Raw genomic sequence first — 16,641 nt, forward strand, 5'->3', positions numbered from 1 at the left:
ACATTGTGACATGCGTCGTACGAGCTAGTGTGAAAGTAGCTTTATCCGTCCTGTAATGGAACCTGTTTTTTGGAATTCAAATAGTCCCCCAAGAACTGGAGGACTGGAGACGGCCCTAAACAAATGTCCAGAATCGTATTTCAAATGGATTTTTGCAGTGAATAGATAAGACCCTATGGGGCTGAATCATGAGATTAGTATGGATAAGGGTTGAACCCAAGTAAGAAAGCTACACACTAATCAATCAGTATCCTGATTTACAAATGTATGCCATAAGGCCATTTATCCTCCACTTAATTCCTCCATCCTAATACAGTTTATATTATAAATCATCAATTTGATTAGCATTGGGCATCACCCATATCTTCAATTTGGTAAGGGTTGGGCATCACCCATATTATCAATTTGGTTAGCGTTGGGCATCACCCATATCATCAATTTGGTTAGGGTTGGGCATCACCCATATCATCAATTTGGTTAGCATTGGGCATCACCCATATCATCAATTTGGTTAGGGTTGGGCATCACCCATATCATCAATTTGGTTAGCATTGAGCATCACCCATATCATCAATTTGATAGCTTTGGGCATCACCCATATCATCAATTTGGTTAGCGTTGGGGATCACCTATATCATCAATTTGGTTAGCGCTGGGCATCATCCATATCATCAATTTTGTTAGGGTTGGGCATCACCAATATCATCAATTTTGTAGCGTTAGGCATCACCCATATTATCAATTTGGTAGCATTGGGCATCACCCATATCTTCAATTTTGTTAGCGTTGGGCATCACCCATATCATCAATTTGGTTAGCGTTGAGCATCACCCATATTAGCAGTTTGAGAATTGACTCCACTATGGATACATAAGGAACTTCCCCTATGCCGTGGCCATACATTGATGAAAAAGGACCACGGTCCTTCGAAATGCATCAGTTTATTTGGCTGCATCGGCACACCGCAGTCTTCTCAGGTAACGCCACACGCCAGTTCCATGTGGATCTAGTAGCTTTTCCTGCCAGAACGCTCTGCACATTAGGACAATTGCACGAGTGACAGATGGGAAGATGCTCCTGCAACTCAGCTCATCCTAACAAATTTCTGCCCGACAGTCATCAATAGACCTCTAAAAAAATTTAGAGCTCCAATAGAAATATCCCTCTTGTGAAATGTCACTAAAGAAGAGATGGCTGTGCATGTAGGGCTTTCTCCTTATCTATAAGCTTTGAAAGTTTTCAGAGTTCCAATGAAAATGACACTATTGTGCAATGTTATTAGTCAAGAGGTTGCTGCGCATGCACAGCTTCTTCCAATTATTTGAGCTCTTAAGAGCTGCCATACCAATCACCTTATTGCAAAATATTATTAAACAAAAGAAGGCTATGCATCTGCACCTTTCTCCATTTTTATTGACGCTTTGAATGTCTTCAGAGTTCCCATGGAAATTACTCTATTGTGCAATGTCATTAATCAAGAGGTTGCTGCGCATGCGCAGCTTCTTCTACTTCTATAAACGTTTTGAACACCTTAAGCGCTCCCGTAAAAATGGCCCCATTGCAAAATGTTATTAAACATGATGGGTGTGAATGCACGCTCTCTCTATTTCCATGAACGCTTTGAACATTTTCAGATTTCCCATAAAAATGACTCCATTTTGCAATGTCAATAATCTAGGGGGTGCTGCACATGCGCAGCTTCTGCGACTTCTATGAGCATTTTTAACACCTTAAAAGTTCCCGTAAAATTGGTCTCATTGTGCAACATCATTAACTAAGGATGCCTGCACAGCTTTCTCCTTTTCTATGATTTCAAAGAGAAAAAAAAAATACTCCAAGTAAATGTGGCGCAAAGCACCTACGCATTATTTGAAATCATCCACTTCAAGTGAAAAATGTTACAAAATTCATTTATTTTCTCAAAATAAAAAAAATATAAAAATAAAATATATTTGTAATTTTTTTTTAAAAAACAGTACAACGCGTTTCGGCTGCTATTTTTACAGTGCAGCCTTCATCAGTAAAAATACTTAATTGGAGTTTTTTTTTTTTCTCTTTGAAATCGCCACCTATGTGGATCTGAAGCAGGATCAACACATAGTTCTCCAAAGTGAGCTGCACAGCTTATTGGATTATACAACATACGAAGAAGAGTTGCCTAATGAATTGATTCCTTGAGAATCTCAATGTGTATTTCTTACCGATAGAAGGTGAGCATAACTACAAATAAAAGAAATGTTTTTAACTTGTTGGTAAAAACGTATTACGCTCAGAGGAAGCGCCGCACTTGTCTCTTTTTTTCCCCTCTTTCCCTAAACCAGGGTGTTATGATTAGGTAATTCAGTACCACAATGGACATAGAAGTCAGAGCATACACAGTGACCTGACAAAAACCCAAAAACATAGAACGAGCTCTGAGACGTGGGAACTCTGCTGACCGCAATCCCTAATCCTCTCCAACCACACTAGAAGCAGCCGTGGATTGCGCCTAACGCTCCCTATGCAACTCGGCACAGCCTGAGAAACTAGCTAGCCTGAAGATAGAAAATAAGCCTACCTTGCCTCAGAGAAATAACCCAAAGGAAAAGGCAGCCCCCACATATAATGACTGTGACATAAGATGAAAAGACAAACGTAGAGATGAAATAGATTTAGCAAAGTGAGGCCCGACTTTCTGAACAGAGTGAGGATAGGAAAGGTAACTTTGCGGTCAACACAAAACCCTACAAATAACCACGCAAAGGGGGCAAAAAGACCCTCCGTACCGACTAACGGCACGGAGGTACACCCTCTGCGTCCCAGAGCTTCCAGCAAGCAAGAAAAACCAAACAAGCAAGCTGGACAGAAAAAAACAGCAAACAAAAATAACAAAAGCGGAACTTAGCTATGCAGAGCAGCAGGCCACAGGAACGATCCAGGAGGAAGCAAGTCCTATACTAGAACATTGACTGGAGGCCAGGATCAAAGCACTAGGTGGAGTTAAATAGAGCAGCACCTAACGACTTCACCACATCACCTGAGGAAGGAAACTCAGAAGCCGCAGTACCACTCTCCTCCACCAACGGAAGCTCATAGAGAGAATCAGCCGAAGTACCACTTGTGACCACAGGAGGGAGCTCTGCCAAAGAATTCACAACAGTACCCCCTCTTGAGGAGGGGTCACCGAACCCTCACCAGAGCCCCCAGGACGACCAGGATGAGCCATATGAAAGGCACGAACAAGATCGGGAGCATGGACATCAGAGGCAAAGACCCAGGAATTATCTTCCTGAGCATAACCCTTCCACTTAACCAGATACTGGAGTTTCCGTCTTGAAACACGAGAATCCAAAATCTTCTCCACAATATACTCCAACTCCCCCTCCACCAAAACCGGGGCAGGAGGATCAACAGATGGAACCATAGGTGCCACGTATCTCCGCAACAATGACCTATGGAATACGTTATGGATGGAGAAAGAATCAGGAAGGGTCAAACGAAAAGACACAGGATTAAGAACCTCAGAAATCCTATACAGACCAATGAAACGAGGTTTAAACTTAGGAGAGGAAACCTTCATAGGAATATGACGAGAAGACAACCAAACCAAATCCCCAACACGAAGTCGGGGACCCACACAGCGTCTGCGATTAGCGAAACGTTGAGCCTTCTCCTGGGACAAGGTCAAATTGTCCACTACATGAGTCCAAATCTGCTGCAACCTGTCCACCACAGTATCCACAACTGGACAGTCCGAAGACTCAACCTGCCCTGAAGAGAAACGAGGATGGAACCCAGAGTTGCAGAAAAACAGCGAAACCAAGGTAGCCGAGCTGGCCCGATTATTAAGAGCGAACTCAGCCAAAGGCAAAAAGGACACCCAGTCATCCTGATCAGCAGAAACAACGAATCTCAGATATGTTTCCAAGGTCTGATTGGTTCGTTCGGTCTGGCCATTAGTCTGAGGATGGAAAGCCGAGGAAAAAGACAAGTCAATGCCCATCCTTGCACAAAAGGCTCGCCAAAACCTCGAAACAAACTGGAAACCTCTGTCAGAAACGATATTCTCTGGAATGCCATGTAAACGAACCACATGCTGGAAGAACAATGGCACCAAATCAGAGGAGGAAGGTAATTGAGACAAGGGTACCAAATGGACCATCTTAGAGAAGCGATCACAAACCACCCAAATGACTGACATTTTTTGAGAAACGGGAAGATCTGAAATAAAATCCATAGAGATATGTGTCCAAGGCCTCTTCGGGACCGGCAAGGGCATAAGCAACCCACTGGCACGAGAACAGCAGGGCTTAGCCCGAGCACAAATCCCACAGGACTGCACAAAAGAACGCACATCCCGCGACAGAGATGGCCACCAAAAGGATCTAGCCACTAACTCTCTGGTACCAAAGATTCCAGGATGACCAGCCAACACCGAACAATGAACCTCAGAGATAACTTTATTCGTCCACCTATCAGGGACAAACAGTTTCTCCGCTGGGCAACGATCAGGTTTATTAGCCTGAAATTTTTGCAGCACCCGCCGCAAATCAGGGGAGATGGCAGACACAATTACTCCCTCTTTGAGAATACCCGCCGGCTCAGATAAACCCGGAGAGTCGGGCACAAATCTCCTAGACAGGGCATCCGCCTTCACATTATTAGAGCCCGGAAGGTACGAAACCACAAAGTCAAAACGGGCAAAAAACAGCGACCAACGAGCCTGTCTAGGATTCAACCGCTTGGCAGACTCGAGATAAGTCAAGTTCTTATGATCAGTCAAGACCACCACGCGATGCTTAGCTCCTTCAAGCCAATGAAGCCACTCCTAGAATGCCCACTTCATGGCCAGCAACTCTCAATTGCCAACATCATAATTTCGCTCAGCAGGCGAAAACTTCCTGGAAAAGAAGGCGCATGGTTTCATCACCGAGCAACCAGAACTTCTCTGCGACAAAACAGCCCCTGCTCCAATCTCAGAAGCATCAACCTCGACCTGGAATGGAATCGAAACATCTGGTTGACACAACACAGGGGCAGAAGTAAAACGACGCTTCAACTCTTGAAAAGCTTCCACAGCAGCAGAAGACCAATTGACCACATCAGCACCCTTCTTGGTCAAATCGGTCAATGGTTTAGCAATACTAGAAAAATTGCAGATGAAGCGAAGATAAAAATTAGCAAAGCCCAGGAACTTTTGCAGACTTTTCAGAGATGTCGGCTGAGTCCAATCATGGATGGCTTGGACCTTAACAGGGTCCATCTCGATAGTAGAAGGGGAAAAAATGAACCCCAAAAATGAAACCTTCTGAACACCAAAGAGACACTTTGATCCCTTCACAAACAAAGAATTAGCACGCAGGACCTGAAACACCATTCTGACCTGCTTCACACGCGACTCCCAATCATCCGAGAAGACCAAAATATCATCCAAGTATACAATCAGGAATTTATCCAGGTACTCTCGGAAGATGTCATGCATAAAGGACTGAAACACTGATGGAGCATTGGCAAGTCCGAATGGCATTACTAGGTACTCAAAATGGCCCTCGGGCGTATTAAATGCAGTTTTCCATTCATCACCTTGCTTAATGCGCACTAGATTATACGCACTACGACGATCTATCTTGGTGAACCAACTAGCCCCCTTAATCCGAGCAAACAAATCAGATAACAGCGGCAAGGGGTACTGAAATTTAACCGTGATCTTATTTAGAAGGCGATAATCTATACAAGGTCTCAGCGAACCATCCTTCTTGGCCACAAAAAAGAACCCCACTCCTAATGGCGACGATGACGGGCGAATATGCCCCTTCTCCAAGGACTCCTTCACGTAACTCCGCATAGCGGCGTGCTCAGGCACAGATAAATTAAACAGTCGACCTTTTGGGAATTTACTACCAGGAATCAAATCGATAGCACAATCACAATCTCTATGCGGAGGTAGGGTATCGGACTTGGGCTCATCAAATACATCCCGGTAATCAGACAAGAACTCTGGGACCTCAGAAGGGGTGGATGACGAAATTGACAGAAATGGGACATCACCATGTACCCCCTGACAACCCCAGCTGGACACAGACATGGATTTCCAATCTAATACTGGATTATGGACTTGTAGCCATGGCAACCCCAACACGACCACATCATGCAGATTATGCAACACCAGAAAGCGAATAACCTCCTGATGTGCAGGAGCCATGCACATGGTCAGCTGGGTCCAGTACTGAGGCTTATTCTTGGCCAAAGGCGTAGCATCAATTCCTCTCAATGGAATAGGACACTGCAAGGGCTCCAAGAAAAACCCACAACGCCTAGCATACTCCAAGTCCATCAAATTCAGGGCAGCGCCTGAATCCACAAATGCCATGACAGAATAAGATGACAAAGAGCAGATCAAGGTTACGCTTAGTGCGCTTAGGACAATCAGAGATAGCATGAGTGGAATCACCACAGTAGAAACACAGCCCATTCTGACGTCTGTGTCCTTGCCATTCAACTCTGGTCAAAGTCCTATTGCACTGCATAGGCTCAGGTTTATGCTCAGATAATACCGCCAAATGGTGCACAGATTTACGCTCACGCAAGCGTCGACCGATCTGAATGGCCAAAGACATAGACTCATTCAGACCAGCAGGCATAGGAAATCCCACCATGACATCCTTAAGGGCTTCAGAGAGACCCTTTCTGAAAATAGCTGCGAGCGCACCTTCATTCCATTGAGTGAGTACGGACCACTTTCTAAATTTCTGACAATATACCTCTATCTCATCCTGACCCTGACACAGAGCCAGCAAATTTTTCTCTGCCTGATCCACTGAATTAGGTTCATCGTACAGCAATCCGAGCGCCAGGAAAAACGCATCAATATTACTTAATGCAGGATCTCCTGGCGCAAGAGAAAATGCCCAGTCCTGAGGGTCACCACGTAAAAAAGAAATAACGATAACTGAACGGGAAACCACTGGGTAAATCTGACAGGGAGAAGGACTTGGGGATCCTAGTTAATGATAAACTTACCTGGAGCAGCCAGTGCCAGGCAGCAGCTGCCAAGGCAAACAGGATCATGGGGTGCATTAAAAGAGGTCTGGATACACATGATGAGAGCATTATACTGCCTCTGTACAAATCCCTAGTTAGACCGCACATGGAGTACTGTGTCCAGTTTTGGGCACCGGTGCTCAGGAAGGATATAATGGAACTAGAGAGAGTACAAAGGAGGGCAACAAAATTAATAAAGGGGATGGGAGAACTACAATACCCAGATAGATTAGCGAAATTAGGATTATTTAGTCTAGAAAAAAGACGACTGAGGGGCGATCTAATAACCATGTATAAGTATATAAGGGGACAATACAAATATCTCGCTGAGGATCTGTTTATACCAAGGAAGGTGACGGGCACAAGGGGGCATTCTTTGCGTCTGGAGGAGAGAAGGTTTTTCCACCAACATAGAAGAGGATTCTTTACTGTTAGGGCAGTGAGAATCTGGAATTGCTTGCCTGAGGAGGTGGTGATGGCGAACTCAGTCGAGGGGTTCAAGAGAGGCTTGGATGTCTTCCTGGAGCAGAACAATATTGTATCATACAATTATTAGGTTCTGTAGAAGGACGTAGATCTGGGGATTTATTATGATGGAATATAGGCTGAACTGAATGGACAAATGTCTTTTTTCGGCCTTACTAACTATGTTACTATGTTACTATGATCCTAACTTGTTGAACTGGGTCACCAGAGGAGCGAGGTTTCAAAGCCAAAAATAGTTTACAATTATTTTTGAAACTCAGAAATTTAGTTCTATCTCCAAAAAACAAATCAGGAATAGGAATTCTTGGTTCTAACATAGAATTCTGAACCACAAAGTCTTGAATATTTTGTACTCTTGCCGTGAGCTGATCCACACATGAAGACAGACCTTTAATGTCCATCGCTACACCTGTGTCCTGAACCACCCAAATGTCTAGGGGAAAAAAAAAGGCAAAACACAGTGCAGAGAAAAAAAAATGGTCTCAGAACTTATTTTTTCCCTCTATTGAGAATCATTAGTACTTTGGGCCTCCAGTACTGTTATGATTAGGTAATTCAGTACCACAATTGACATAGAAGTCAGAGCACACACAGTGACCTGACAAAAACCCAAAAACATAGAACGAGCTCTGAGACGTGGGAACTCTGCTGTCCGCAATCCCTAATCCTCTCCAACCACACTAGAAGCAGCCGTGGATTGCGCCTAACGCTCCCTATGCAACTCGGCACAGCCTGAGAAACTAGCTAGCCTGAAGATAGAAAATAAGCCTACCTTGCCTCATAGAAATACCCCAAAGGAAAAGGCAGCCCCCACATATAATGACTGTGAGATAAGATGAAAAGACAAACGTAGAGATGAAATAGATTTAGCAAAGTGAGGCCCGACTTTCTGAACAGAGCGAGGATAGGAAAGGTAACTTTGCGGTCAACACAAAACCCTACAAACAACCACGCAAAGGGGGAAAAAAGACCCTCCGTACCGACTAACGGCACGGAGGTACACCCTCTGCGTCCCAGAGCTTCCAGCAAGCAAGAAAAACCAAACAAGCAAGCTGGACAGAAAAAAACAGCAAACAAAAATAACAAAAGCGGAACTTAGCTATGCAGAGCAGCAGGCCACAGGAACGATCCAGGAGGAAGCAAGTCCTATACTAGAACATTGACTGGAGGCCAGGATCAAAGCACTAGGTGGAGTTAAATAGAGCAGCACCTAACGACTTCACCACAGCACCTGAGGAAGGAAACTCAGAAGCCGCAGTACCACTTTCCTCCACCAACGGAAGCTCATAGAATCAGCCGAAGTACCACTTGTGACCACAGGAGGGAGCTCTGCCACAGAATTCACAACACCAGGGTATTTCTAAAGTCCTTTTCTATGAGCATTTTAAACATTGTTGAGCTCCCATAGGAATGAACAGACAGAGAGCAGCGCATGTGTGGCCATCTTTCCATTCCTGACCTTGCAATACAAGAACCTATTCTTGAAATAGATTTGGGGTCCAAGTGTTGGGTGTCATGATCCAGTCAAGGGTTTGTTTCTGATTATTCTCTCCCCAAGATGGTCATGCGGGGGTTAATCTTCCTTGCCTCGTTGTAAGATCTGTTTGGCTATTTCAGTCCGCTGTTACCTGCAAGCAGTGCCAGTTATAGCTCCTGTCTCTGGCTTGAGCAGCTGACCCCATTATATCCTGATTTAGCTGCTGCCCCTTTACCTAGGTCCCGTTCCTGTGTTCCCCTGTGACATTGCTCGTTGTTGTACTCGCTCTTTGAATTGTGACCCCGTGGTATTTGACTCGGCTTGTTCTCTGACCTGTTTGACTGTCTTGCGTCTCTGGCTTTCTTGCTCCCGTGTGGCTTTGACTTTTTTGGCTTGTTTCCGACCATGTGTTTTGCTGCGACCTCTGGTACCTTATTCCCTCACCGTTGCTGACTCGGCTTTGACTACTCTTTCGCTACCTAATGCCTCTTGCTGCTGGTTTGTGATTTCACTATGAGTGTACCTGTTTTCATTCACCCGCACCCCTGGTGGAGGTTGTGTGCTACTGCACTACAGTAGGCATTACAGTGGGATCTGGATCTTTTGGATATTTAAGACGGATTCTATCCATATGCAATGATAGTCCCAAATACAAACACGCCTTAAATTAATTAAAAGTCTTAATTATTTTAGAATGTTTCCTTTATTTCTCTTCTATTTAATTGCACACTGCAAAAATTATTAGAAAAAACATACAAATGCTCTTCATGTTTCAGGTAGAAGATTTCGTACCTGTATTTAATTTTCTAATTAAATATCAAATGATTTTGTTTTTGCTTCTTGGGTTGTACGTCCCCAGGAGGAGAGACTCAGCATGAAACGGCTTTTGTGTGCGGTGTGCACGGATAAATGAACAGGAAGAATAAAGACTCACAGCTGGATTATTTGTGTTCCTTGCTAATGACTGACAGCCACGTCCTCACCATGCGTGCAGCTAGTAATGCCTTTCTCTGCACCAAGGATGAAATTAATTGCATGGGAGCAATCTACCAAAAAAAAAAAAATTACAGTTTGACATTTTCACAAAAACTTTATTCTAGGCATTTTTACCTTGAATTAATAAAATGTTCACTGTCGTCCTTTTTTTATTATAATATACTGTACCTGTAACAAAAAATATACTCTGCTTCTAAATAGGAGGAAATTACAATGGAAATTGTTTTTTTTTTAGCTGCTTTGAAATGGCATTTAATAACTGTGATTTTACAGAAAATGATCAGATGCCACAGATGAAAAAAAAACAACTAATTTTTAACCCATTACTTGCCAAATTAAATTTTTTTACTAATACCGATTTTTCAGAAAAGGGCGTCCCGATATTCAATTAAAAATGACAATGACATGATTTCCTATTTTGAACACATTCATTTTACAAACGCAACACAAAAAATCGGACCTTCCGTATTTTCCGGCGTATAAGACGACTTTTTAACCCCTGAAAATGATCTCAAAAGTCGGGGGTCGTCTTATACGCCTGGTACGGCATGTGCAGGGAGCGGTCCTGTATGGTTCCCAGGGTCTGAAGGAGAGGAGACTCTTCTTCAGGCCCTGGGATCCATATTTATGTAAAAAATAAAGAATAAAAATAAAAAATATTGATATACTCACCCTCGGACGGCCCCTGGCTCTCAGCGGTGCAAGCGTCTGCCTCCGTTCCTAAGAATGCATTGAGCGTAGGACCTACGATGATGTCGCGGTCAGGTGACCGGTTCTTTTTTAATTCAAATTAAGGGCTGAAAGATTTTTTAATTACTTTTTTATACATATTTATAAAGGGATTAGTCTATGTATTAGGGATGTTGAATGTGCCATTGGTTCACTAAGTGCTAAGTGTGTCAGAATTTTGGCTAAGGGTACAGTATGTGTGTAAAGGGTTACAAGGACTGATGTGCGCCCCTACCTCTTTAATGACATCCTGGTTAAACGTGATCTATTATTACTGTATACATATCATTGTCTAGTACTGTGTATATTATATATATATTTGACAAGTGTATTTATTTATAGTATTCTAGCTGCTGCTGCTCAGTGTATATTGTTTTACGATAGGAAAAGTGCAGTGCTTAGTCCAGCCACTAGATGGGGGCACAGAGATCATTGGACTGTACATAGTATAGTAGGAAAACAGCATAGGAGTTTCAGATACCATTTGATTCCTCAGCGTCCTCCCTGGCCAGGCTCACGTTGTTCGGGAATCCCTCTGCCATTTCGCACCAGTTCTGAGGGCATCAGCCCACGCCATAAGCCGCCACATGATGAGTGACCTGCCCATACTGCTTAGTCTTCCTGTAGCAACTGCAGTTAAACTTATACTGCATTGCTAACACTGCTGCTCTGTTTCAGATAGTAAGTAGTTAAACATAGGAGGGGCACGATGGATAAGGCAGGGAAGACTTCCTGGTAGAGTCAAAGAGGGCCAGGGGACACGTTAAGCTCAGACGGGCTCTATAGCCCCTGGGCAACACCGTGTCACGCAATGTTTGCAACAAACAAAAGGGCCCAGCCATCTAGTTTCTGGAAGGAACATCAGCAGTGGAAACAGAGCAGCAGTGTTAGCAATGCAGTATAAGTTTAACTGCAGTTGCTACAGGAAGACTAAGCAGTATGGGCAGGTCACTCATCATGTGGCGGCTTATGGAATGGGCTGATGCCCTCAGAACTGGTGCGAAACGGCAGAGGGATTCCCGAACAACGTGAGCCTGGCCAGGGAGGACGCTGAGGAATCGAATGGTGCGGTTCATCCCGGAAGCGAGGTTAGTAACGGGAACAGAGACAGAATTGTATACTGTGAAACCTGATGTTTACGCTTTAAAGAATATGGATGTGCTGCGTACAGAACCAAGTAAAGCTGTTGTTGTTAAAGTTGAGCTGGACTTTGTCTCTCTTTGAGCGATACCATCTATAAGGAGCCACTGGCAGCCCAGGGTGGACCCTGACGGTGCAGAGACCCAGAATACAGGTACACAGAAGGAAATACATTATTGTATTGTGAGGGGAGGCCAGGGTGTGATACAGGTATTGCTCTCGGCCATGACTACTGCCCTGACACACTCTGTCATGTGCACACAGCGTCCTACAGATGCTGATCTACCAGCTGAGTTTTTCCTAATGGAGAACTTTTCAGGAAAACACTGGCGGTATTTTTCCTAAAGTGTCTTCTTTGGCACCTTCGTTATCATTTTTGATACCCCATTTATTTTTCACTTTGTTTTTACTTTTCCAAATTTTATATAAATAAAATAAATGTTATATGTATAAAATAGTAGTGACTTCCAAGTGGAAATCATCTGAAAAAGCACGGTAAAGCCTGTTATGTTTGCTAATGACAGGTGTTATGAAGGCAATCCAGAAACACAGTGTGCTTAGCGATCAGAGCGCACACAGTGATCTGACAAATACCCAAAAATACAAGAACAAGCTCTGAGACGTGGAAACTCTGTAGACTGCACACCTGATCCTATCCTAAACACAACTAAAAGCGGCTGTGGATTGCGCCTAACAACTACCTAGGCAACTCGGCACAGCCTAACAAAACTAGCTAGCCTGAAGATAGAAAAATAAGCCTGACTTGCCCCAGAGAAATTCCCCAAAGGAAAAGGCAGCCCCCCACATATAATGACTGTGAGTAAGATGAAAAGACAAAACGTAGGGATGAAATAGATTCAGCAAAGTGGGGCCCGATATTCTAGGACAGAGCGAGGACAGTAAAGCGAACTTTGCAGTCTACAAAAAACCCTAAAGCAAAACCACGCAAAGGGGGGCAAAAAAAAACCACAGTGCCGAACTAACGGCACGGCGGTACACCCTTTGCGTCTCAGAGCTTCCAGCAAAACAAAAGACAAGCTGGACAGAAAAAAAGCAACAAAAAAGCAAAAAGCACTTAGCTATACAGAGCAGCAGGTCACAGGAACAATCAGGAGAAGCTCAGATCCAACACTGAAACATTGACAAGGAGCAAGGATAGCAGCATCAGGCGGAGTTAAGTAATGAAGCAGTTAACGAGCTCACCAGAACACCTGAGGGAGGAAGCTCAGAAGCTGCAGTACCACTTGTGACCACAGGAGTGAATTCAGCCACAGAATTCACAACAGTACCCCCCCCTTGAGGAGGGGTCACCGAACCCTCACCAGAGCCCCCAGGCCGACCAGGATGAGCCGCATGAAAGGCACGAACAAGATCGGAAGCATGAACATCAGAGGCAAAAACCCAGGAATTATCTTCCTGAGCATAACCCTTCCATTTAACCAGATACTGGAGTTTCCGTCTAGAAACACGAGAATCCAAAATCTTCTCCACAATATACTCCAATTCCCCCTCCACCAAAACCGGGGCAGGAGGCTCAACAGATGGAACCATAGGTGCCACGTATCTCCGCAACAACGACCTATGGAATACATTATGTATGGAAAAGGAGTCTGGGAGGGTCAAACGAAAAGACACAGGATTGAGAACCTCAGAAATCCTATATGGACCAATAAAACGAGGTTTAAATTTAGGAGAGGAAATCTTCATAGGAATATGACGAGAAGATAACCAAACCAGATCCCCAACACGAAGTCGGGGACCCACACGGCGTCTGCGATTAGCGAAAAGTTGAGCTTTCTCCTGGGACAAGATCAAATTGTCCACTACCTGAGTCCAGATCTGCTGCAACCTATCCACCACATAATCCACACCAGGACAGTCCGAAGACTCAACCTGTCCTGAAGAGAAACGAGGATGGAACCCAGAATTGCAAAAAAATGGAGAAACCAAGGTAGCCGAGCTGGCCCGATTATTAAGGGCGAACTCAGCCAACGGCAAAAAGGACACCCAATCATCCTGGTCTGCAGAAACAAAACATCTCAGATATGTTTCCAAGGTCTGATTGGTTCGTTCGGTCTGGCCATTAGTCTGAGGATGGAAAGCCGAGGAAAAGGATAGGTCAATGCCCATCCTACCACAAAAGGCTCGCCAAAACCTTGAAACAAACTGGGAACCTCTGTCAGAAACAATATTCTCAGGAATGCCATGCAACCGAACCACATGCTGAAAGAACAAAGGTACCAAATCAGAGGAGGAAGGCAATTTAGCCAAGGGCACCAGATGGACCATTTTAGAAAAGCGATCACAGACCACCCAAATGACTGACATCTTTTGAGAAACGGGAAGGTCAGAAATGAAATCCATCGAAATATGTGTCCAAGGCCTCTTTGGGACCGGCAAGGGCAAAAGCAACCCACTGGCACGAGAACAGCAGGGCTTAGCCCTAGCACAAATCCCACAGGACTGCACAAAAGTACGTACATCCCGTGACAGAGATGGCCACCAGAAGGATCTAGCCACTAACTCTCTGGTACCAAAGATTCCAGGATGACCAGCCAACACCGAACAATGAAGTTCAGAGATAAGTTTATTAGTCCACCTATCAGGGACGAACAGTTTCTCTGCTGGACAACGATCAGGTTTATTCGCCTGAAATCTTTGCAGCACCCGCCGCAAATCAGGGGAGATGGCAGACACAATGACTCCTTTCTTGAGGATACCCGCTGGCTCAGATAAACCCGGAGAGTCGGGCACAAAACTCCTAGACAGAGCATCCGCCTTCACATTTTTAGAGCCCGGAAGGTACGAAATCACAAAGTCGAAGCGGGCAAAAAATAACGACCAACGGGCCTGTCTAGGATTCAAGCGCTTGGCAGACTCGAGATAAGTCAAGTTCTTATGATCAGTCAATACCACCACGCGATGCTTAGCTCCTTCAAGCCAATGACGCCACTCCTCGAATGCCCACTTCATGGCCAGCAACTCTCGATTGCCCACATCATAATTACGCTCAGCGGGCGAAAACTTCCTGGAAAAGAAAGCACATGGTTTCATCACTGAGCAATCAGAACCTCTCTGTGACAAAACCGCCCCTGCTCCAATCTCAGAAGCATCAACCTCGACCTGGAACGGAAGAGAAACATCTGGCTGACACAACACAGGGGAAGAACAAAAACGACGCTTCAACTCCTGAAAAGCTTCCACAGCAGCAGAAGACCAATTAACCAAATCAGCACCCTTCTTGGTCAAATCGGTCAATGGTTTGGCAATGCTAGAAAAATTACAGATGAAGCGACGATAAAAATTAGCAAAGCCCAGGAACTTTTGCAGACTTTTCAGAGATGTCGGTTGAATCCAATCCTGGATGGCTTGGACCTTAACTGGATCCATCTCGATAGTAGAAGGGGTAAAGATGAACCCCAAAAATGAAACTTTCTGCACACCGAAGAGACACTTTGATCCCTTCACAAACAAAGAGTTAGCACGCAGGACCTGAAAAACCATTCTGACCTGCTTCACATGAGACTCCCAATCATCTGAGAAGATCAAAATGTCATCCAAGTAAACAATCAGGAATTTATCCAGATACTCACGGAAGATGTCATGCATAAAAGACTGAAACACAGATGGAGCATTGGCAAGTCCGAACGGCATCACTAGATACTCAAAATGACCCTCGGGCGTATTGAATGCAGTTTTCCATTCATCTCCTTGCCTGATTCTCACCAGATTATACGCACCACGAAGATCTATCTTAGTGAACCAACTAGCCCCCTTAATCCGAGCAAACAAGTCAGATAACAATGGCAAGGGATACTGAAATTTAACAGTGATCTTATTAAGAAGGCGGTAATCAATACACGGTCTCAGCGAACCATCCTTCTTGGCTACAAAGAAGAACCCTGCTCCCAGTGGTGATGACGATGGGCGAATATGTCCCTTCTCCAGGGATTCCTTCACATAACTGCGCATAGCGGCGTGTTCGGGCACGGATAAATTAAATAATCGACCTTTAGGGAATTTACTACCAGGAATCAAATTGATAGCACAATCACAATCCCTATGCGGAGGTAGAGCATCGGACTTGGGCTCTTCAAATACATCCTGATAATCAGACAAGAACTCTGGGACCTCAGAAGGGGTGGATGACGAAATCGACAAAAATGGAACATCACCATGTACCCCCTGACAACCCCAGCTGGATACCGACATGGAATTCCAATCCAATACTGGATTATGGATTTGTAGCCATGGCAACCCCAACACGACCACATCATGCAGATTATGCAACACCAGAAAGCGAATAACTTCCTGATGTGCAGGAGCCATGCACATGGTCAGCTGGGCCCAGTATTGAGGTTTATTCTTGGCCAAAGGTGTAGCATCAATTCCTCTCAATGGAATAGGACACCGCAAAGGCTCCAAGAAAAACCCACAACGTTTAGCATAATCCAAATCCATCAGATTCAGGTCAGCGCCCGAATCCACAAACGCCATGACAGAAAACGACGACAAAGAGCATATCAAGGTAATGGACAGAAGGAATTTGGACTGTACAGGACCAATGACGGCAGACCTAACGGACCGCTTAGTGCGCTTAGGACAATCAGAAATAGCATGAGTGGAATCACCACAGTAGAAACACAGACCATTCAGACGTCTGTATTCCTGCCGTTCAACTCTAGTCATAGTCCTATCGCACTGCATAGGCTCAGGTTTAACCTCAGGCAGTACCGCCAAATGGTGCACAGATTTACGCTCGCGCATGCGTCGACCGATCTGAATGGCCAAAG

Source organism: Ranitomeya imitator, chromosome 1 (assembly GCF_032444005.1).
Source record: "Ranitomeya imitator isolate aRanImi1 chromosome 1, aRanImi1.pri, whole genome shotgun sequence".
Lineage (NCBI taxonomy): Eukaryota > Metazoa > Chordata > Amphibia > Anura > Dendrobatidae > Ranitomeya > Ranitomeya imitator.